This window comes from Dendropsophus ebraccatus, chromosome 8, assembly GCF_027789765.1.
Source record: "Dendropsophus ebraccatus isolate aDenEbr1 chromosome 8, aDenEbr1.pat, whole genome shotgun sequence".
Lineage (NCBI taxonomy): Eukaryota > Metazoa > Chordata > Amphibia > Anura > Hylidae > Dendropsophus > Dendropsophus ebraccatus.
The window spans coordinates 79,912,306-79,934,796 of NC_091461.1; the positions used below are offsets into that span (position 1 = coordinate 79,912,306).

The window sequence follows — 22,491 nt, forward strand, 5'->3', positions numbered from 1 at the left end:
CATCTATAAGGGAGGGAAGAGGGGGGACCATCTATAAGGGGGGCAAAGGAGAGAGGGGGACCATCTATAAGGGGGGAAGAGGGGGACCATCTATAAGGGGGGGGGGAGGGGGACCATCTATAAGGGAGGGAAGAGGGAGACCATCTATAAGGGGGGGGGCAGAGGGGGACCATCTATAAGGGGGGCAGAGGGGGACCATCTATAAGGGGGGGCAGAGGAAAGAGGGGGACCATCTATAAGGGGGGAAGAGGGGGACCATCTATAAGGGGGGGACAGAGGGGGACCATCTATAAGGGGGGCAGAGGAAAGAGGGGGACCATCTATAAGGGGGGACAGAGGGGGACCATCTATAAGGGTGGGTAGAGGAAAGAGGGGGACCATCTATAAGGGGGGAAGAGGGGGCCAGCTGACATCCTCTGTGCTGCTGTGACCTCCCCTATAGATCAGCACCCTCCTCTCCTGACATCCTCTGTGCTGCTGGGACCCTGCAACCTCCCCTATAAGATCAGCCCCCTCCACTCCTGACATCCTCTGTGCTGCTGGGACCCTGCAACCTCAGCTATAAGATCAGCCCCCTCCTCTCCTGACATCCTCTGTGCTGCTGGGACCTCTCCTATAGGATTAGCACCCTTCTCTTATGACATCCTCTGTGCTGCTGTGACCTCCCCTATAAGATCAGCACCCTCCTCTCCTGACATCCTCCGTGCTGCTGTGACCTCCCCAATAGATCAGCACCCTCCTCTCCTGCCATCCTCTGTGCTGCTGTGTCCTCCCCTATAGGATCAGCACCCTCCTCTCCTGCCATCCTCTGTGCTGCTGTGACCTCCCCTATAGATCAGCACCCTCCTCTCCTGACATTCTCTGTGCTGCTGGGACCTCTCCTATAGGATCAGCACGCTCCTCTCCTGACATCCTCTGTGCTGCTGTGACCTCCCCTATAAGATCAGCACCCTCCTCTCCTGACATCCTCTGTGCTGCTGTGACCTTGTGACCTCCCCTATAAGAGCAGCCCCCTCCTCTCCTGACATCCTCTGTGCAGCTGTGACCTTGGGGGGGGGGGGGCAAAAGAAGGAAACCAGGTGGCAATATGTTTTTTGGGGGCAACAGCGGTGAACAAGTGGCAATATGTTTATTGGGGCAGTGGAGGTGGGGTGGACAATGCTTACTGGGGGTTGCAGCAAGGGACCAAACATTATGTTTATTGGGGCCAGCAGGGAGGGGAGGCAGGCAGTGTTTATTGGGGACAGCGTGGGGGGGGGCAGTAGCGGATTATAATGTGGGCAGATTGGGAGGATTGACCGGGGGGGGGGGCAGGTCGGGTGGACAGCCCTGGGCCCAGGTTACATTTAATCCGCCACTGCTTTCTCCCCCTACATCACAGCTGCACAGACGGTCAATAGTCTGTGCAACAGGTGCACTCACTGCTAGGACCGTTCACCTGTCAGGGGCGGAAGGAGGAAGATGGTCAAAGCATCTCTCGGTATTCCTTACAGGAGCAAGTCTGCACTGGTTGGAACAGGGGGGATGTCTATCTGCAGCTCCTCTGCTTAGTACAGACTGCCCTGGACACAGATTCAGCTCAGCCCCGACCAAGTGATAAAGAAGAGATACGGTGCGTTTACACAGACAGATTTATCTGACAGATCTTTGAAGCCAAAGCCAGGAACAGACTAAAAACAGGGAACAGGCTATAAAGGAAAGACTGAGATTTTTCCTCTTTTGAAATCCATTCCTGGCTTTGGCTTCCAAAATCTGTCAGATAAATCTTTCTGTGTAAACGCTCCCTTATGCTACGTTTACACGGAATGATTATCCGGCGAATTTTTGCGATAACGATCGAATTTCAACGATAATCGTACGTGTCGTACAGCGAACGATGGAACGAGGAGCGAGAAATAGTTCATTTTGATCTTTTATCTTGTTCTTAAATCGTCGTTCGCAAAAAATTCGCCGATCGTCCCGTGTAAACAGTCGTCGCTTGAAAGTCCGGCCGCCCGCAGCCCGGCCCCCCCGCTCGCAGCCTGGCCCCCCGCTCGCAGCCCGGCCCCCCGCTTATCCGCAGCCTGGCCCCCGCTCATCAGCAGCCCCCTGCGCCGGGTTGATTGCCACCCCCGCCGCCCCGATCGCCACCCCCTCCGATCGCTCCGCGTAGCAGGTCTTCGAAATCCCCGGCTCCCCTCTTCAGCACTGATTGGCTGAAGAGGAGCCGTTTGAAATTCCCGACTCCCCTCTTCAGCCAATCAATGCACGGCAGCACTGATTGGCTGAAGAGGAGCCATTTGAAATTCCTGGCTCCTCTCTTCAGCCAATCAATGCACGGCAGCACTGATTAGCTGAAGAGGGGAGCCGGGAATTTTATATGGGGGCTGCAGTTGAGCGGGGGGCCGAGCTGCGGGCGGGCCGAGCTGCGGGCGGGCCAATACGCTGCAGGGCTGCGGGCGTGCGATCTCAAAACGATAGCAAAACGATTTTTCCGTACGATATATTGTACCGTCTAAACGCTGATCGTTATGAAAAAAAATCGTTACTCCGACATCGTTAATCGTACGATCGGGCCAATTATCGTTTCGTGTAAACCCAGCATTAGGGTCCGTTTACACACACAGATTATCTGACAGATATCTGACAGATTTTTGCAGCCAAAGCCACGAATGGAATATAAACAGGGAACAGGACACTTTTTTTTTCTAATTTCACTAATTTTTATTTTTATAAATAATATTCCTGAAAAGGCCCTGTAGATAGAAAAATTATAGCTCTTAGAAGGGGAGGAGGAAAAAACAAAAACGCTAAATTGAAAATTGGCGCCGTCATTTGGGTCATTTTGGGCTGGGTCATGAAAGGGTTAAGGACTTAAAAAATTTACCTTTTCCTCAGTTAACTCCACAAGAATATGAAAGGGGACAATAAGAATTAATCATAATTAGGGACTGTAATATTAAAGGGGTACTCCAGGTAAAGTTTATAAAAAATAAAAACTTCTGCAGAAGCATAAAGCATTACTTACCTATCTATCCCAGTTTTGAAACTTCCAAAAATCCATTTGTTTAGGGGGGTTTTGTTCTGTTTTGTGTTTCTGTACTTCCTTGTTGATCAGTTCCCAGAATACAGTATTGGTTCCAGAATGCAATGCTTTCCCTCAGCTGTTTATCACAATCCTCCACGCTGCCCATATCTGTTGCAGAACATCTAGTCATTGTGTAACTGAACTATTTGCAGTACTTTATCATTTCATTGTTGTCCCACCCACACAGCACTCTGTATTCTCTACCTGTAACACCACACAGCGCACTGTATTCTCTACCTGTAACACCACACAGCACGCTGTATTCTCTACCTGTAACACCACACAGCGCACTGTATTCTCTGCCTGTAACACCACACAGCACTCTGTATTCTCTACCTGTAACACCACACAGCACACTGTATTCTCTACCTGTAACACCACACAGCACGCTGTACTCTCTATCTGTAACACCACACAGCACACTGTATTCTCTACCTGTAAGGTTACAAACCCACTTGGCGGGTCTGCAGGGAGTCTCCATGCTGCGTTTTTGCAGCGTGATTTGCTGCAGATCCCGGCCCTATGCTTTTAATGGCAGACAAACACGCAGCAGGGATGTACATCCCTGCTGCGAGTTTGTCTGCAGCCCACCCCATTAACCCCCCGGCCGATGTCTTCAGCAAGCCGGAGCGGGGACCAGGTGAAGTATATGCTCCAGCCAGCCGCCCGCAGCTCCGGCCGCCCGATCGCCCCCCCGCAGCCCCGGCCACCCGATCGCCCCCCCGCAGCACCGATCGCACGCCCCACCGCAGCAACGATCGCACGCCCCCCCCGCAGCACCGATCGCTTACATCGATCGGTGCTGCGGGGGGGCGTGCGATCGGTGCTGCGGGGGGGGGGGGCGATGGGGCGGCCGGGGCGGGGGGGGGGGGGGCGATCGGGCGGCCGGGGCTGCGGGCGGCTGGCTGGAGCATATACTTCACCTGATCCCCGCTCCGGCTTGCTGAAGACATCGGGAACCGCCGGAGCCGGGATTAGGTGAAGTATCAGCTCCGGCGGCCGGGGGGTTAATGGGGTGGGCTGCAGACAAACTCGCAGCAGGGATGTACATCCCTGCTGCGTGTTTGTCTGCCATTAAAAGTATAGGGCCGGGATCTGCAGCGAGTCTCGCTGCAAAAACGCAGCATGGAGACTCGCTGCAGACCCGCCAAGTGGGTTTGTAACCTAACACCACACAGCTTGCTGTTTTCTCTACCTGTAACACCACACAGCACACTGTATTCTCTACCTGTAACACCACACAGTTTGCTGTATTCTCTACCTGTAACACCACACAGCACACTGTATTCTCTACCTGTAACACCACACAGCACACTGTATTCTCTACCTGTAACACCACACAGCAGGCTGTATTCTCTACCTGTAACACCACACAGCACCCTGTATTCTCTACCTGTAACGCTGATATTGGAATAAAGTAAGGAACTTTTTGAATTTTTTTTCTTTTCATTTCCACGCACGTATTATGATTAAGCATCTTTTATCTTTGAAGTTGAGCCTCACAAAAAGGAGTTTATCCAATACTATCGTTACATGGAATATACTGTTTATGCCTCGTTTTTTCTCCAGGTGGGATTGGTAGTGCCGGCTTTGATCCTCTGTGCTGTTTATCATCATTTACTTGTGTTACTGCATCATTTTTGTCAATATGCTGCAGTACTGCAATAAAACTCCAACATGTGTGAACACAGCCCTAATTTCACTGCAGACTTGCACCATCAGTGAAATCAGTGCAGCAGCTGCTTCTGGCCAGTCAGAGATGGTGAATCACTCAGGGGATTGGAGGATCCAGCTAAGGGTACTATTACACCAACAGATCTGACGACAGATTATCTGCCAAAGATTTGAAGCCAAACCCAGGAACAGACTATAAACAGAGAACAGGTCATAAAGGAAAGACTGGATTTCTCCTCTTTTCAAATCCACTCCTGGGTTTGGCTTCAAATCTTTGGCAGATAATCTTTCGTCAGATCTGTTGGTGTAATAGTACCCTAAGCCTCCTGTGACATCACTCCTTGCCCCCTGTCTGCATCATCAGCTTGTGCTCTGCAAACACACACAATGTGCGACAGAAGCATGGAATATTTGTCTCCTAAGGGGGGATAGCAGAAGGAGCAGGAGACAATGTGAATTGGCAAAGAGGCCATTTTTCTTCACTTCCTGCATTTCAAACAGCTACCAGTGTGGCAGAATCATATAAATATGATAATACATTATATAGACACATCTTTATAATTTTTAATGTACTTTTAATAGAAAAATGTTTTCCTTATGTGGAGTTCCCCTTTAAAGGGGTTATCCAGTGCTACAAAAACATGGCCACTTTCTTTCAGAGACAACATGACTCCAGTTCAGGTGCGGTTTGCAGTTAAGCTCCATTCACTTCAATGGAAATTAGCAGCAAAACCCCACCCAAGCTGGAGACAAGAGTGGGGCTGTCTCTGGAAGAAGATGGCCATGTTTTTGTAGTGCTGTATAACCCCTTTAATATGAGCCGTTTACTGTGCTGCTTCAAGCATCCTCCTCTATTTGGCCTCCTCCTCTAATGCTCCAGTCTGCCATAGGGTAAGATGCATATATCTGTATGTATACACATAAGAAACACACTATAGCCTCAGACTGACAAAAAACCTGCCACCAAATTAATAAATGATGCCAGTGCATACAATGGAGCGAGCAGCTCCTGCGCTTGCATCTGAATTCAACTGCATGCTCTTCTCTGACACCCGCCGTTTCGTGACCCGGCCGGTGTCTTACAAAGCCTGAACATAGCCTAAGCATGCAAAGGGGATGGGAAAGCTGCCTAAAAATGTTTCTTTTGTGGTGTGCACACAGGTGTTATGGCACGCCTGCTTTTAGGGTACAAACCCACACACCGTATACGCAGCAAATACGCAACAAATACGCAGCAAATACGCAGCAGTTTGATGGTGAAGATTTAATGCTGAGTTCAGTTATTTAGATCTAATCTGCTGCGTTTTTGTTGCGTATTTGTTGCGTTTTTGCTGCGTATTCGCTGCGTATCGCAGCAGTAAATACGCTGTGTATATGGTGTGTGGGTTTATACCCTTAGTGTGTAAGGCCGGTTGTACCCTTTTCCCATGTGGTCAGTGTCCTGCCAAGTTGCTACTGGGTCCCTTGGGATAGTGTCAAAGATGATATAGTCACGGATGGACAGAGCGTTGTAATGAACCTCCAGGAAAGTAGGACCCGCCACCCACAGAAAGGGGAATTGTCCCAAGGTTGCGGTGTTTGTGGTGGGGAATAATCACAGACTCTGATAACGTTGAGTTGGTTTACTACTTGTAAATGTGTGGCAGGTTATACAGAAGATCCTTGGTATACACTTGACAAAAATAACCTACATGATAAATCTAAAAAAATATCCACGACAAATATGTCTGAATAATTCATAAATTTTATTTAGACAAAACCAATACTCCATAAAAAACATAAAAACTACTACAGACAAGTTTAGAGAAGAGGTGATAGGAGAGAAGAAAGCAGAAATCCTACTGGTTCACATATTCTGGTACACACAAACACAATAATTCTTTGCGATCTTTCAGCTGTGCAGCTTCCATACATCAATACATAATTAAGCAGCATCTAGTGGTCAACTCTTCAGTGGTCAAATACTTTTACTATACTAAGACCACAAAAAGTACAGACTTCTGCGAAGGGTGTGAACAGGGCCGGGTTAAGTTTGGTGGAGGCCCTGGGCGAAAATTCTTTTGCCCCCCCCCCCCCCTTTTTTTTCAAATATAACCCATACAGCGATCTACAGAGGGGAAAAAAAAGTATTTAGTCAGTCACCAATAGTGCAAGTTCTCCCACTTAAAAAGATGAGAGGACTCATTAATTTACATCATAGGTAGGCCTCAACTATGAGAGACAAAATGAGAAAACAAATCCCGAAAATCACATTGTCTGATTTAGTAAGAATTTATTTGTAAATTATGGTGGAAAATAAGTATTTGGTCACCTAAAAACAATCAAGATTTCTGGCTCTCACAGACCTGTAACTTCTTCTTTAATGCTGCGTTTACACGGAACGATCGCACTGATTGGCTGAAGAGGAGCCATTTGAAATTTCTGCTCTCCTCTTCAGCCAATCAGTGCTGCCGTGCATTGATTGGCTGAAGAAGGGAGCCGGGATTGGCTGAAGAGGAGCACTGATTGGCTGAAGAGGAGCCATTTGAAATTTCGGCTCCCCTCTTCAGCCAATCAATGCACGGCAGCACTGATTGGCTGAAGAGGAGCTGTTTGAAATTCCCGGCTCTCCTCTTCAGCCAATCAATGCACGGCAGCACTGATTGGCTGAAGAGGAGAGCCGGGAATTTCAAACGGCTCCTCTTCAGCCAATCAGTGCTGCCGTGCATTGATTGGCTGAAGAGGGGAGCCGGGAATTTCAAACGGCTCCTCTTCAGCCAATCAGTGCTCCTCTTCAGCACTGATTGGCTGAAGAGGAGCCGTTTAAAATACCCGGCTCCCCTCTTCAGCCAATCAATGCACTGAAGAGGGGAGCCGGGAATTTCGAACACCCGCTACGCCGAGCAGGTAAGGTATGCTCGTGGCTGGGGCGGTGGGGGCGATCGGAGCAGCGGGGGTGGCGATCGGGGCGGCGGGGGTGGCGATCGAGCTGGCGCAGGGGGCTGCGAATGAGCGGGGGGCCGGGCTGCGGATGAGCGGGGGCCCGGCTGCGGGCGGCGATCTTAAAACGATCGCAAAATGATTTTCCGTACGTCAGCTGCGATTGGCTGAGCACAGTTATGCTCAGCCAATCGCGGCTGAGCTTCGGATGGCGCTGCAGAGGGCGGCCGGCACTCGGGAAGATCCGCCGGCCGCCCGAAGAAGACGTCACTGCTGAGGATCGGAGACCGTAGTCGGCACGTGACAGGTATGTATAGCGCACCACACTTCCGGGTACACGGGTGGGGGTGGTGGGACACGGGGAAGGGGGCCATTCACAGACATAACATACATTACAAAGTTGTATAACTTTGTAATGTGTGTTATTCTGTGAATAATTTTTTAGTGCCGGACAACCCCTTTAAATATATCTAGAGTTGTAACCTGCAGTATTACCAACTCGTCACTTATAAATCACGGACACAGATAAGACATTGTATCATGTTTATAAGCCTGGATAAAATGGCCCAAGTTTTATTATGGTAATCACATTTTATAGACAGAAAATGGGGAGGTACTACACATATTGTAGTGTATTCATGTATGTAGAAATTCAATACAGGCGGGGTTCCAAGTCACAAGACACATACATGTCACACTCTGATAGGCCAGTCCATAAATGGTCATTAGCTTCCTGTTCGGCGCAGTCAGGGTGGTATAACGTGTGAGAAAGTTAAATCAAAACATTCTTTGCACTGATAATAAAGGATGATTCCCAGGGCCCAAATGTAACAAACAGTCTGGTTTCTTCTGAAAATGTCCTTGAAAGCTTGATTAGAAATTGTGAGACATAGTTCATCATTCCTTTAAAATTAACCCTATCAGGAACTCTATACTTTTATATGCTGATGCTTCTAATTCAAAGACCTGTATATATGTGTAGTCATATAGGTACGGTGCAGGTAGGTAAAATCGCATAACCTGGCCTTATCACAACCATATAAACTACCTGAAGCAGTAAAGAGCAACCAGAAAGTACTTAAAGGCTGTGTAGAATATACAGCGGATATGGTACATGTGAACGTACCTTAGGGATTAAAATACACAGCTGTGTGCAGCCTATGATATGGCATATATAGCCTGTGTGCAGCATATGACATATATAGGCTATATACCATACACTGCACACATGCTATATCTCATACACTGCTCTCAGGCTATATATCATATGCTGCACACAGGCTATATACAGTATATACCATATGCTGCACACAGACTATACAGTATATACCATATGCTGCACACAGACTATATTCAGTATATACCATATGCGGCACACAGGCTATATCTCATATGCTGCAAACAGACTATATACAGTATATACCATATGCTGCACACAGGCTATATACAGTATCAGGGCCGGCCTTTGGGGTGTGCGACCTGTGTGCTTGCACAGGGCGCCTCACTCCCGGCCAGCTAGGGGGCGCTCCGGCAGAGAGCTGCACTGCACAGCTCCCAGCCTCGGGTCTCTGTGTCAGAAGCTGCAGTGAGTGTCCTCCACCACAGGGGGGCAGTGTGTGTCAGGCCGGGGGCGGCATCATGTCTCTCTCATCCTCCTGTGAGGAGGCAGGAGGAGGGGATCAGCGCTCCATACACACAGCCTGGGCTCCTAACAACGCACCACTGTGCCCAGCACTGCACAGCTCAGCACCAGGTACACCATCCGCAGTGGGGGAGGAGCCTCGGGCCGGCAGGGGGCGCTACAGTCATGTTCTGGAGGGAGGAGATGGAGCTCACCCTGGTAGGGCTGCAGGCATGAGGAAGCTGAGATACAGGCTGCTGCAGGCATGAGGAAGCTGAGATACAGGCTGCTGCAGGAATGCTGAGATACAGGCTGCTGCAGGCATGAGGAGGCTGAGATACAGGCTGCTGCAGGCCTGAGGAAGCTGAGATACAGGCTGCTGCAGGCCTGAGGAAGCTGAGATACAGGCTGCTGCAGGCCTGAGGAAGCTGAGATACAGGCTGCTGCAGGCATGAGGAAGCTGAGATACAGGCTGCTGCAGGCATGAGGAAGCTGAGATACAGGCTGCTCCAGGCCTGAGGAGGCTGAGATACAGGCTGCTGCAGGCATGAGGAGGCTGAGATACAGGCTGCTGCAGGCATGAGGAGGCTGAGATACAGGCTGCTGCAGGCATGAGGAGGCTGAGATACAGGCTGCTGCAGGCATGAGGAAGCTGAGATACAGGCTGCTGCAGGCCTGAGGAAGCTGAGATACAGGCTGCTGCAGGCATGAGGAGGCTGAGATACAGGCTGCTGCAGGCATGAGGAGGCTGAGATACAGGCTGCTGCAGGCATGAGGAAGCTGAGATACAGGCTGCTGCAGGCCTGAGGAAGCTAAGATACAGGCTGCTGCAGGCATGAGGAAGCTAAGATACAGGCTGCTGCAGGCATGAGGAAGCTGAGATACAGGCTGCTGCAGGAATGCTGAGATATGAGTAGGAAATATGAAATCCATCTAGTAATTACTATACTATGTTTTCTCTTGGGTCTGCTGACCACTCCTGTCGGTCACCCAGCTTTCCTAGTGTGCTGTATGGCCATTCTGTTGTTCCTTTCTTACTAAACAACCAGGCAGAGTGTATATAGGAGGATATTGGCTGATCATTACCTGTCCCCCAGCTTTCCCAGCCTCCTGAATCTGATGCAGCAGTGCTCCCCTTACCCACTGAGGAGGATGCTGTGGACAGTGTTATGTATGATGTGTGTGTAGACATCACTTTGATGAGGGCGGCCATGATGTGTGTGATGTGAGCTTCCTCTCATAGAGGAGGCAGAGCTGTGCCTGGCTGGATGGAGGGGAGAGGCCCAGCAACAGGGGTATGGGGAGGCCTGGGGCCTTATATACAAGCCTGGCCTCTACACACATCATGTATATACTGTATGTATGTGTATATACTGTGTGTATATATTTATTAGAGATGAGCGAATTGCTGGCGCAGCGCTCTGTTCATCAAGCCAATTGCCTTTCAGCGCTGCTCCACTCCCCGTTGCTTCACCCTGGGTGCCAGGGAAAAGCTGGATCCAATCCTGAAAAACTAAGAGAATTTTCCCAGGATTGGATCCAGCTTTTCCTGGGAGGGGTGGCAGGGAGCAGAGCAGCGCTGACAGGCAAACGGCTTGATGAGCAGAGTGCTGAGCAAGCGAAGCACTTAGCTTTGTTGAGATGAGCCTCTCTCTCTCTCTCTATCTATCTATATATATATATATATATATATATATATATATATATATATATATATACACACACACACACACACTGGGATAGATGAGCTGATATATTAAATGAAACCGCTGTACCAGCTGCACTGCTCTGCTCTTACAGAGGTAGTCACCCAGCTTTCCTAGTCTGCACTGCTCCTACAGGGGTAGTCACCCAGCTTTCCTAGTCTGTACTGCTCTTACAGAGGTAGTCACTCAGCTTTCCTAGTCTGCACTGCTCCTACAGAGGTAATCAAGCAGCTTTCCTAGTCTGCACTGCTCCTACAGAGGTAGTCACCCAGCTTTCCTAGTCTGCACTGCTCCTACAGAGGTAGTCACCCAGCTTTCCTAGTCTGCACTGCTCCTACAGGGGTTGTCACCCAGCTTTCCTAGTCTGCACTGCTCTTACAGGGGTTGTCACTCAGCTTTCCTAGTCTGCACTGCTCTTACAGGGGTTGTCACCCAGCTTTCCTAGTCTGCACTGCTCTTACAGAGGTAGTCACTCAGCTTTCCTAGTCTGTACTGCTCCTACAGAGGTAGTCACCCAGCTTTCCTAGTCTGCACTGCTCCTACAGAGGTAGTCACCCAGCTTTCCTAGTCTGCACTGCTCCTACAGAGGTAGTCACCCAGCTTTCATAGTCTGCACTGCTCCTACAGGGGTTGTCACCCAGCTTTCCTAGTCTGCTCTGCTCTTACAGGGGTTGTCACTCAGCTTTCCTAGTCTGCACTGCTCTTACAGGGGTTGTCACTCAGCTTTCCTAGTCTGTACTGCTCCTACAGAGGTAGTCACGCAGCTTTCCTAGTCTGTACTGCTCCTACAGAGGTAGTCACGCAGCTTTCCTAGTCTGCACTGCTCCTGCAGGGGTTGTCACCCAGCTTTCCTAGTCTGCACTGCTCCTACAGAGGTAGTCACCCAGCTTTCCCAGTCTGCACTGCTCCTACAGGGGTTGTTACCCAGCTTTCCTAGTCTGCACTGCTCCTACAGAGGGAGTCACTCAGCTTTCCTAGTCTGCACTGCTCCTACAGAGGGAGTCACCCAGCTTTCCTAGTCTGCACTGCTCCTACAGAGGTAGTCACCCAGCTTTCCTAGTCTGCACTGCTCCTACAGAGGTAGTCACTCAGCTTTCCTAGTCTGCACTGCTCCTACAGAGGTAGTCACTCAGCTTTCCTAGTCTGCACTGCTCCTACAGAGGTAGTCACCCAGCTTTCCTAGTCTGCACTGCTCCTACAGAGGTAGTCACTCAGCTTTCCTAGTCTGCACTGCTCCTACAGAGGTAGTCACTCAGCTTTCCTAGTCTGCACTGCTCCTACAGAGGTAGTCACTCAGCTTTCCTAGTCTGCACTGCTCCTACAGAGGTAGTCACTCAGCTTTCCTAGTCTGCACTGCTCCTACAGAGGTAGTCACTCAGCTTTCCCAGTCTGCACTGCTCCTACAGAGGTAGTCACTCAGCTTTCCCAGTCTGCACTGCTCCTACAGAGGTAGTCGCCCAGCTTTCCTAGTCTGCACTGCTCCTACAGAGGTAGTCACTCAGCTTTCCTAGTCTGCACTGCTCTTACAGGGGTTGTCACTCAGCTTTCCTAGTCTGCACTGCTCCTACAGAGGGAGTCACTCAGCTTTCCTAGTCTGCACTGCTCCTACAGAGGTAGTCACTCAGCTTTCCTAGTCTGCACTGCTCCTACAGCTGTAGTGTGTACATGGGTGTATACATGTAAATACTTGTCTTGTAGTGTGTACAATACAGGATGTGTACATATACGTATACAGCTATGTACACACTACAGGACTTGTATGTAGAGGTATACAGCTATGTACTGCATAACTGTATCACGTCCTGTAGTGGCTGTATACCTGTATATACATGTCCTGTAGTGGCTGTATACCTGTATATACATGTCCTGTAGTGGATGTATACCTGTATATACACTCCTGTAGTGTGAGCATAGCTGTATACCTGTGTATATATTCATCCAGGTTTCTGCTGAGACCCCCTAATAATAACAAATAATAATAATGGCTATAGACTAAATAGCACTGCCTTGTGTTGATGCTCAGTAAGTTCCTTTTTGGCATGGCTAAGTGGATGTGGCTTGCAAAAAAGGGTGTGGCTTGTTAAAAGGGGCGTGTCATAATTATCGTTACCGTTATGTTAGTTGTTTGGGGGGGCTGGGGGTGGTAGATGTGTGAATGGCGGGGGGGGGGGGAGGAGGCTGAAGGAGCTTTATGTTACATTAAGGGGGGGGCGCCGAAAAAAGGTTTTGTACAGGGCGCCATTTACCCTAAGGCTGGCCCTGTACAGTATATACCATATGTGGCACACAGGCTATATCTCATATGCTGCGCACAGACTATATACAGTATATACCATATGCGGCACACAGGCTATATCTTATATGCTGCACACAGACTATATACAGTATATACCATATGCTGCACACAGACTATATACAGTATATAGGGCTGGGCGGTATACCGCAAAAATACCGATACCGTCTCTGGCGTCGGTTAACCGACCTCAACTCTGCCAGGACGGTATCTGCGGTATTTCCCCCCTCCCTCCTCCTCCTCACCGGCAGCCGCATGCTCTGCTCCACTCCGTTTAATCTTCCTGAGGAGGAAGACTGGAGATGTGACAGGCTGCGCACAGGCGTGCTGTGTGCTCAGCGCTGCCGCTGCTTCCGGGCGGCTCTGGAAGCTGCAAGGTGTGCCCTGCCTCCCCTCTACCGTACATAAAGTGGCTGCTGGGGTCAGGTATGGGTCGGCACATCCTCCCCCCACCAGGCACCGCACTGTGTCCCGCACAGGAATCCTCGGCGTCCCGTTATCTTTTGGCAGTGCTGGAAGCAGCCGTGTGTGACGCTCTGCCGGTGACGCTGCCGGCAGATATATGTGCTACAACACTGAGGTACGGGGGCAGAGGATTCCTGTGCAGGAGAGAAGAAAGGATATGCAAAGTAGCCGTGCAGGAGAGAGAGAGAGAGAGAGAGAGAGAGAGCGGTGCCCGGTGGAGCATGGAGGTGCCGACCTATACCTGACCCCAAGTGTATGTGCGGGAGAGGGGGTGGGGGGGTCCAGAACAGCTTGTGACTGGGGGAAGATATTGGGTAGAAAGAGATAGATAGATAGATAGATAGATAGATAGATAGATAGATAGATAGATAGATAGGAGTCCTATCTATCTCTCTATCTATCTCCTATCTATCTATCATCTATCTCCTATCTATCTATCTATCTATCTATCTATCTATCTATCATCTATCTCCTATCTATCTATCTATCTATCTATCTATCTATCTATCTATCTCCTATCTGTCTCCTATCTATCTATCTATCTCCTATCTATCTATCTATCTCCTATCTATCTATCTCCTATCTATCTATCTCCTATCTATCTATCTCCTATCTATCTATCTATCTATCTATCATCTATCTCCTATCTATCTATCTATCTATCTATCTATCTATCTATCTATCTATCTCCTATCTGTCTCCTATCTATCTATCTATCTATCTCCTATCTATCTATCTCCTATCTATCTATCTCCTATCTATCTATCTCCTATCTATCTATCTCCTATCTATCTATCTATCTATCTATCTATCATCTATCTCCTATCTATCTTCTATCTATCTATCATCTATCTCCTATCTATCTTCTATCTATCTATCTATCTATCTATCTATCTCCTATCTATCTCCTATCTATCTATCTATCTCCTATCTATCTATCTATCTATCTATCTATCTCCTATCTATCTCCTATCTATCTCCTATCTATCTCCTATCTATCTCCTATCTATCTCCTATCTATCTCCTATCTATCTATCTATCTCCTATCTATCTATCTATCTATCTATCTATCTATCTATCTATCTATCTATCTATCTCCTATCTATCTATCTCCTATCTATCTATCTATCTATCTATCTCCTATCTATCTCCTATCTATCTATCTATCTATCTATCTATCTCCTATCTATCTATCTCCTATCTATCTATCTATCTATCTCCTATCTATCTCCTATCTATCTATCTCCTATCTATCTATCTATCTATCTATCTATCTATCTATCTCCTATCTATCTATCTATCTATCTATCTATCTATCTATCTCCTATCTATCTCCTATCTATCTATCTATCTCCTATCTATCTCCTATCTATCTATCTATCTCCTATCTATCTCCTATCTATCTATCTATCTCCTATCTATCTCCTATCTATCTATCTATCTATCTCCTATCTATCTCCTATCTATCTATCTATCTATCTATCTCCTATCTATCTATCTATCTCCTATCTATCTCCTATCTATCTATCTATCTATCTATCTATCTCCTATCTATCTCCTATCTATCTATCTATCTATCTATCTATCTATCTATCTCCTATCTATCTATCTATCTCCTATCTATCTCCTATCTATCTATCTATCTATCTCCTATCTATCTATCTATCTATCTCCTATCTATCTCCTATCTATCTATCTATCTATCTATCTATCTATCTATCTATCTATCTATCTCCTATCTATCTATCTATCTATCTATCTATCTATCTATCTCCTATCTATCTCTTATCTATCTCCTATCTATCTATCTATCTATCTATCTATCTATCTATCTATCATCTATCTCCTATCTATCTTCTATCTATCTCCTATCTATCTCCTATCTATCTCCTATCTATCTATCTATCTCCTATCTATCTATCTATCTCCTATCTATCTATCTATCTATCTATCTATCTATCTATCTATCTATCTATCTCCTATCTATCTCCTATCTATCTATCTCCTATCTATCTATCTATCTATCTATCTATCTATCTATCTATCTATCTATCTCCTATCTATCTCCTATCTATCTATCTATCTATCTATCTATCTATCTATCTATCTCCTATCTATCTCCTATCTATCTATCTATCTATCTATCTCCTATCTATCTCCTATCTATCTATCTATCTCCTATCTATCTATCTATCTATCTATCTCCTATCTATCTATCTATCTATCTATCTATCTCCTATCTATCTCCTATCTATCTATCTATCTCCTATCTATCTCCTATCTATCTCCTATCTATCTCCTATCTATCTATCTATCTATCTATCTCCTATCTATCTATCTATCTATCTATCTATCTCCTATCTATCTCCTATCTATCTATCTATCTCCTATCTATCTCCTATCTATCTATCTATCTCCTATCTATCTATCTCCTATCTATCTATCTCCTATCTATCTATCTCCTATCTATCTATCTCCTATCTATCTCCTATCTATCTCCTATCTATCTCCTATCTATCTATCTATCTCCTATCTATCTCCTATCTATCTATCTATCTCCTATCTATCTATCTCCTATCTATCTATCTCCTATCTATCTCCTATCTATCTCCTATCTATCTATCTATCTATCTATCTATCTATCTATCTATCTATCTTCTATCTATCTCCTATCTATCTATCTATCTATCTCCTATCTATCTATCTCCTATCTATCTATCTCCTATCTATCTCCTATCTATCTATCTATCTATCTCCTATCTATCTATCTATCTATCTATCTATCTATCTCCTATCTATCTATCTATCTATCTATCTATCTATCTATCTCCTATCTATCTATCTATCTATCTATCTCCTATCTATCTCCTATCTATCTATCTATCTATCTCCTATCTATCTCCTATCTATCTATCTATCTCCTATCTATCTATCTCCTATCTATCTATCTCCTATCTATCTCCTATCTATCTCCTATCTATCTCCTATCTATCTCCTATCTATCTCCTATCTATCTCCTATCTATCTCCTATCTATCTCCTATCTATCTATCTATCTCCTATCTATCTATCTCCTATCTATCTCCTATCTATCTCCTATCTATCTCCTATCTATCTATCTATCTATCTATCTCCTATCTATCTATCTATCTATCTATCTATCTATCTATCTCCTATCTATCTATCTATCTATCTATCTCCTATCTATCTATCTATCTCCTATCTATCTCCTATCTATCTCCTATCTATCTCCTATCTATCTCCTATCTATCTCCTATCTATCTATCTATCTCCTATCTATCTATCTCCTATCTATCTATCTCCTATCTATCTATCTCCTATCTATCTATCTCCTATCTATCTCCTATCTATCTCCTATCTATCTATCTATCTCCTATCTATCTATCTATCTATCTCCTATCTATCTATCTATCTATCTATCTATCTATCTATCTATCTCCTATCTATCTCTTATCTATCTCCTATCTATCTATCTCCTATCTATCTATCTCCTATCTATCTCCTATCTATCTCCTATCTATCTATCTATCTATCTATCTATCTATCTATCTATCTATCTCCTATCTATCTATCTATCTATCTCCTATCTATCTCTTATCTATCTCCTATCTATCTATCTCCTATCTATCTATCTCCTATCTATCTCCTATCTATCTATCTATCTATCTATCTATCTATCTCCTATCTATCTATCTATCTATCTCCTATCTATCTATCTATCTATCTATCTATCTATCTATCTCCTATCTATCTTCTATCTATCTATCTATCTCCTATCTATCTATCTATCTCCTACACAAACAACAAAAGTCCACGGCACCCGGGCAGTAAATAAGGAGAGTGGGTGCCACCCCTGCACTGTGGATCCTCGAGTGCAGAATATACACGTCCAAAATTAGGGTACCGGCACTCCAAATGAAGAATAAGTGTTTTATTTCAGCTCACAGGAACAAACTAGCCAAGGCTAGTTTGTTCCTGTGAGCTGAAATAAAACACTTATTCTTCATTTGGAGTGCCGGTACCCTAATTTTGGACGTGTGTGTGTATATATAATATTATATATAATATACACACACACACACGGAGAGACTTATCAAACATGCTCAGTTGCCCCCGGCAACCAATCAGATTCCACCTTTCATTCCTCACAGACTCTTTGGAAAATGAAAGGTGGAATCTGATTGGTTGCTAGGGGCAACAGCCAGTTTCACTTTACACCTTGTTTGATAAATCTCCCCACAGTATAAAGATAGATATAGCAAAAAATATAGGCAGCACAATAAACAAACGGTGGGTGCCAGCAAACGAATCCCAGACCTTGGATCAAGTCAGCTAGTAAAAAATACTCCGATGGTAATACAAACGTGAAAACGTGAATTTACTCCATATAACAATGTGCAGCAAACTTCACAAGTAATATACAATGTTTTGGCATCTCCTATGCCATTTTCAAGTGCCACTTGAAAATGGTGTAGGAGGTGCCAAAATATTGTGTATTACTTGTGAAGTTTGCTGCACATTGTTCTATGGAGTAAATTCACGTTTGTATTACCATCGGAAAATGGGGTTTTCAAAGGGGTGTGGCTTTTAAAGGGGGCGTGTCATAATTATCGTTCAATTTATCGTTACCGCGGCTACATGTACGATAAACCGCGATATTGATTTAGGCCATTATCGCCCAGCCCTAACAGTATATACCATATGCTGCACACAGACTATAGCTCATATGCTGCACACAGGCTATATACAGTATATACCATATGCGGCACACAGGCTATATGTTGGGCTATGTATCATATGGTGCACACCGCTTTGTGTTTAAAGCCTAAAGCTATGTTCCCACTGTGCAGTTGTATTTACAGTATGTATAGTGTACCTACACTAGTCACTAGTTATACTGGACCACCAGAGCAGGGGAGTAGACCTGTTCACACATTGGGGCTCACATGACAAATCAATTACAACCCCCAAATCAATTACAACCCAGGCTAAGGGGGCCTTTACACAGAGATTTATCTGACAGATTTTTGAAGCTAAACAGGTCATAAAGGAAAGCTTCCTGACTTTGGCTTCAAAAATCTGTCAGATAACTCTATCTGTGTTAAGGCACACTAAAGCATGCTAATTACGGAGAGCTGAAATTCAACACAGATATAGTAGAGTCGAATTTTAAAAAAGATGTTGCAGAGCTGATTTTCAGTACAGCTGTGGCAGAGGTAATATGATGTTTTTCCCTGTAATGTCCCTGCAATGTCCCCTAACGTCAAGTCCCTTCTGTGAGGTAGCTTTTACTTGTGCAGACCCATATAAAATACAACTTTTTTTTTTTTTTTTAAACCTTAAACAAATCTGGTTCATCCTGCCTGAAGGAGTTGGACCGGAGCCAGAGCACACTGGAGAACTAAATATGTCTTGTCTGGCGTCCTGTGACTGGTGGCTGGAGTGTCCGTGTGGTGCAGCTGACCTAAGGAAACTGGTGGGAGAGGAATGGGATTGGCGAATGTGGCGGTGAGAATAGAAACGGAGCAATTCCCACGACCCATCTTGATAAAGATACTGCACTTCCGGGATAGGGACACTATATTGAGAGCTGCCAGAGACTGCAGGGATATGGTCATCAATGGAAGTCGGGTGTCTATCTTCCCGGATTTCTCTGCGGAAGTGCAGAGGAGGAGAGCCCAGTTTCTTGACATAAAAAAGCGACTCCGTACACTTAACATCGTGTACTCTATGTTGTACCCTGCTAAGCTGAGGATTGTGGCCCTGGGCTCTGTGCACATGTTCGAAGATCCGAGGAGTGCAATGGAATGGCTCAACAGTAATGAGAGGCGTCTCAAGCAGGACGCCAGAAACACCTAACCGTTCATGTGAAGTTAATATTCTTTGCTCCTTGCTGCATATTGCTCTGGAGAGCCTGCATGGGGGCCCGGTTCTGATATTCATTATGTTCTTTACAGTTGCCTGCCGGTTCTTCATGACTAACGTTAGCAGGCTGTAATATATATATTTTGAAACCTGAATATGGCGGGTGGCCGTATGGGCGAACTGTATAGTTAACTTGATCACTAGCCCATTTTCCAGTGCTGTGCCGCTGCAATCGGTGGAATGTTCCACTGTGGTATGAACCCCAGGTGCCTTACCGTCTCCGGATATGAGACGCTGTTTGTTTTAAGTTTATATGTTCGGTCTGTTTGTTATGGGTTATTGGGTCAACTGCTCTGCCTCACTATGATGTATAATGCCACTTTTACCTCACATGCCTATGGTAATATGTTACTATACCTGTTGGTGCTTCCCCTATGGGTGGAGGGAGGGGATGGGGAGGTGGGAATGACTACCGCAACTACTAATGGCGTATAAAGTACATGTTACGGCCTGGAATGTCAGGGGAATGGGAGATGCCACTAAACGTTGTGCCATTTTCAGTGCTCCAAAGACATATTTGCCAGGTATTATCTGCTTATCCGAGACACACTTAACTAAGGGCACTACGCCCGTTCTCAACCGTAGATGGATATCACATGCCTACCACTCAGTGCACACTACATATTCTAGGGGGTGTCGGTTCTTGTCCATAAGGATCTTCCATTTACGTGCCAATTCTCCCAAGTAGATCCGGATGGAAGATATGTGTGTTTACAATGTACGATTATATTATATTATTATATTATATTATTATAGTATTATAGTATTATAGTATTATATTATTATAGTAGCAATTTATATCCCTCCTCCATACAATGGCACTATTCTGAAGAAAGTGCTGACTGTTCTAGCCGGTTTACCACCTCTGCCAACACTGATAATTGGCGATTTTAACAATATGTTAACCCCCAGCCTGGATAAATTTGCCCCTAACCTGGCCTCATTGCCGACATCACCGACACCCATGGCCAGAACCCTTGAGGAGGCCGGTCTGATGGACGTGTGGAGACTGCGTAACCCTGCGACACTGCACTAATCCTGCTATTCTAGTTCTCACCACTCTCTGTCACGTATAGACTTAGCGGTGGGAAGTGTGACGCTTCTACCATATGTCCATAGTGTAACATTTCTACCTCGCAGTCTGTCAGACCACTCCCCGATACATGTCCAGCTACAGTGGGGTTATAGACCGCCTGGGGCGGGTCCGGTGTGGCGCCTAAACCCCTACAATTGGTGGACACTGATGGGTCCATGGGGGCTGCTATTAGTGAGTTTTTTGCACACAACGTAGGTTCCGCTGCACGACCCGTGGTGTGGGATGCCATGAAGGCATATGTCCGAGGTCTTTATATTCAGAAAATGAGCAGACATAAAAGTAAATAGAGAGCTATGTTGGCCTCTTATGAATGTAGAGTATTGGACACTGAAACTAAATATGTCTCTGACCCGTCTGCGCAGCATTTGAATAATTGGGAGGAAGCACAAAAATTGCTTAAAGATTACCAAATCAGTTCTGCTGATCATAAGCGCTTCTTCTGCAAACAGGCACACTACCAGGAGGGGGAAAGTGCTGGACATATGCTGGCAATGGTAATCAGGGCGCAAGCGGGGTCCTCACATATAGCTGAGCTTATGTCCCCTGATAAAGGGAGGGTGGTGACTGATGCTGACATTCTGACGTGTCTCTATGACTTTTACAAATCGCTATATGTATCCAGGTTAACTCCGTCTGATCGGGATAGTATAGAGAACTATGTGGCTAATATACCCTTGCCCTCGCTGACAGCTGAGCAAATGAGAGTGCTAGACAAACCACTAACATTAGAGGAACTGGAGAGAGCTGTACAATCATTAGCAAATGAGAAGGCCCCGGGGGTGGATGGACTGCCGGGGAGTTCTACAAAAAACATAGTGATATCCTACTCCCACAGCTTCTGGAAATGTTTAATGAAGCACTGTTGGCTGGTAGTCTGGCCCAGTCGCAAAGGGAGGCAATTATAGTGGTCCTTCCAAAACCGGGAAAAGATCCAACACGTCCAGACTCATATAGGCCTATATTCTTGCTGACGGCTGACGTCAAACTCCTAGCGAGGGTGCTGGCGGATCGACTAACTCTGGTTATAGATAGCTTAATCCACCCAGACCAATCAGGCTTTATGCCTAATCGATCTACTTCACAGAATATTCGGCGGTTATATATGAACCTTCAGGCACATCCGGGAGGAGGGGGAGGCGGGGGGGGAGGGGGGAGTCACACGGCTGTGATCTCACTCGACGCTGCCAAAGCCTTTGACAGCGTTGAGTGGGAATACTTATGGGCGGTGATGCGGAAAATGGGCATAGGAGAGGGCTATATGAAATGGGTTAGTCCGTTAAACACCAATCCGACAGCAAGGGTACGGGCTAACGGGGGCTTATCGGATAGCTTTAGTTTATATAGGGGAACTAGGCAGGGTTGCCCGTTATCGCCCCTGCTGTTTGCCATAGCGGTGGAACCCCTGGCCTCACTGATTCGTTCATCTGCTGATATAAAGGGGTTTCCCTGGGGGGGAGGAAAAAGTCTCCCTATATGCAGATGATATGTTGCTCTACACAGATGACTATGATAACTCTATTAGCCCTATTATGAATGTCATCACTCAGTTTGGATCTAAATCGGGTTTTACCATTAACTGGAAAAAGTCTGTGGTTATGCCCTTGACAACTTCGCTATTGTCCTTAGGATCTCCCCATATTTCTCTGCAGAGAGTAGAACGGTTTAAATATCTAGGGGTGGTGGTCTCGGCACAGGCGGGAGACTA

General features: G+C 46.1%; 1 protein-coding gene across 1 annotated transcript in view; it reads left to right on the plus strand.

Moving 5' to 3' along the window:
* Positions 1-9,349: 9,349 nt before the first annotated feature.
* LOC138799482 (oocyte zinc finger protein XlCOF7.2-like) overlaps positions 9,350-22,491 on the plus strand; it is a 64,544-nt gene continuing 51,402 nt past the window's right edge. Inside the window, exon 1 of the mRNA XM_069980729.1 lies at positions 9,350-9,413. The gene's annotated coding sequence lies outside the window, so the exon portion shown is untranslated. The remainder of the gene's footprint in view (positions 9,414-22,491) is intronic.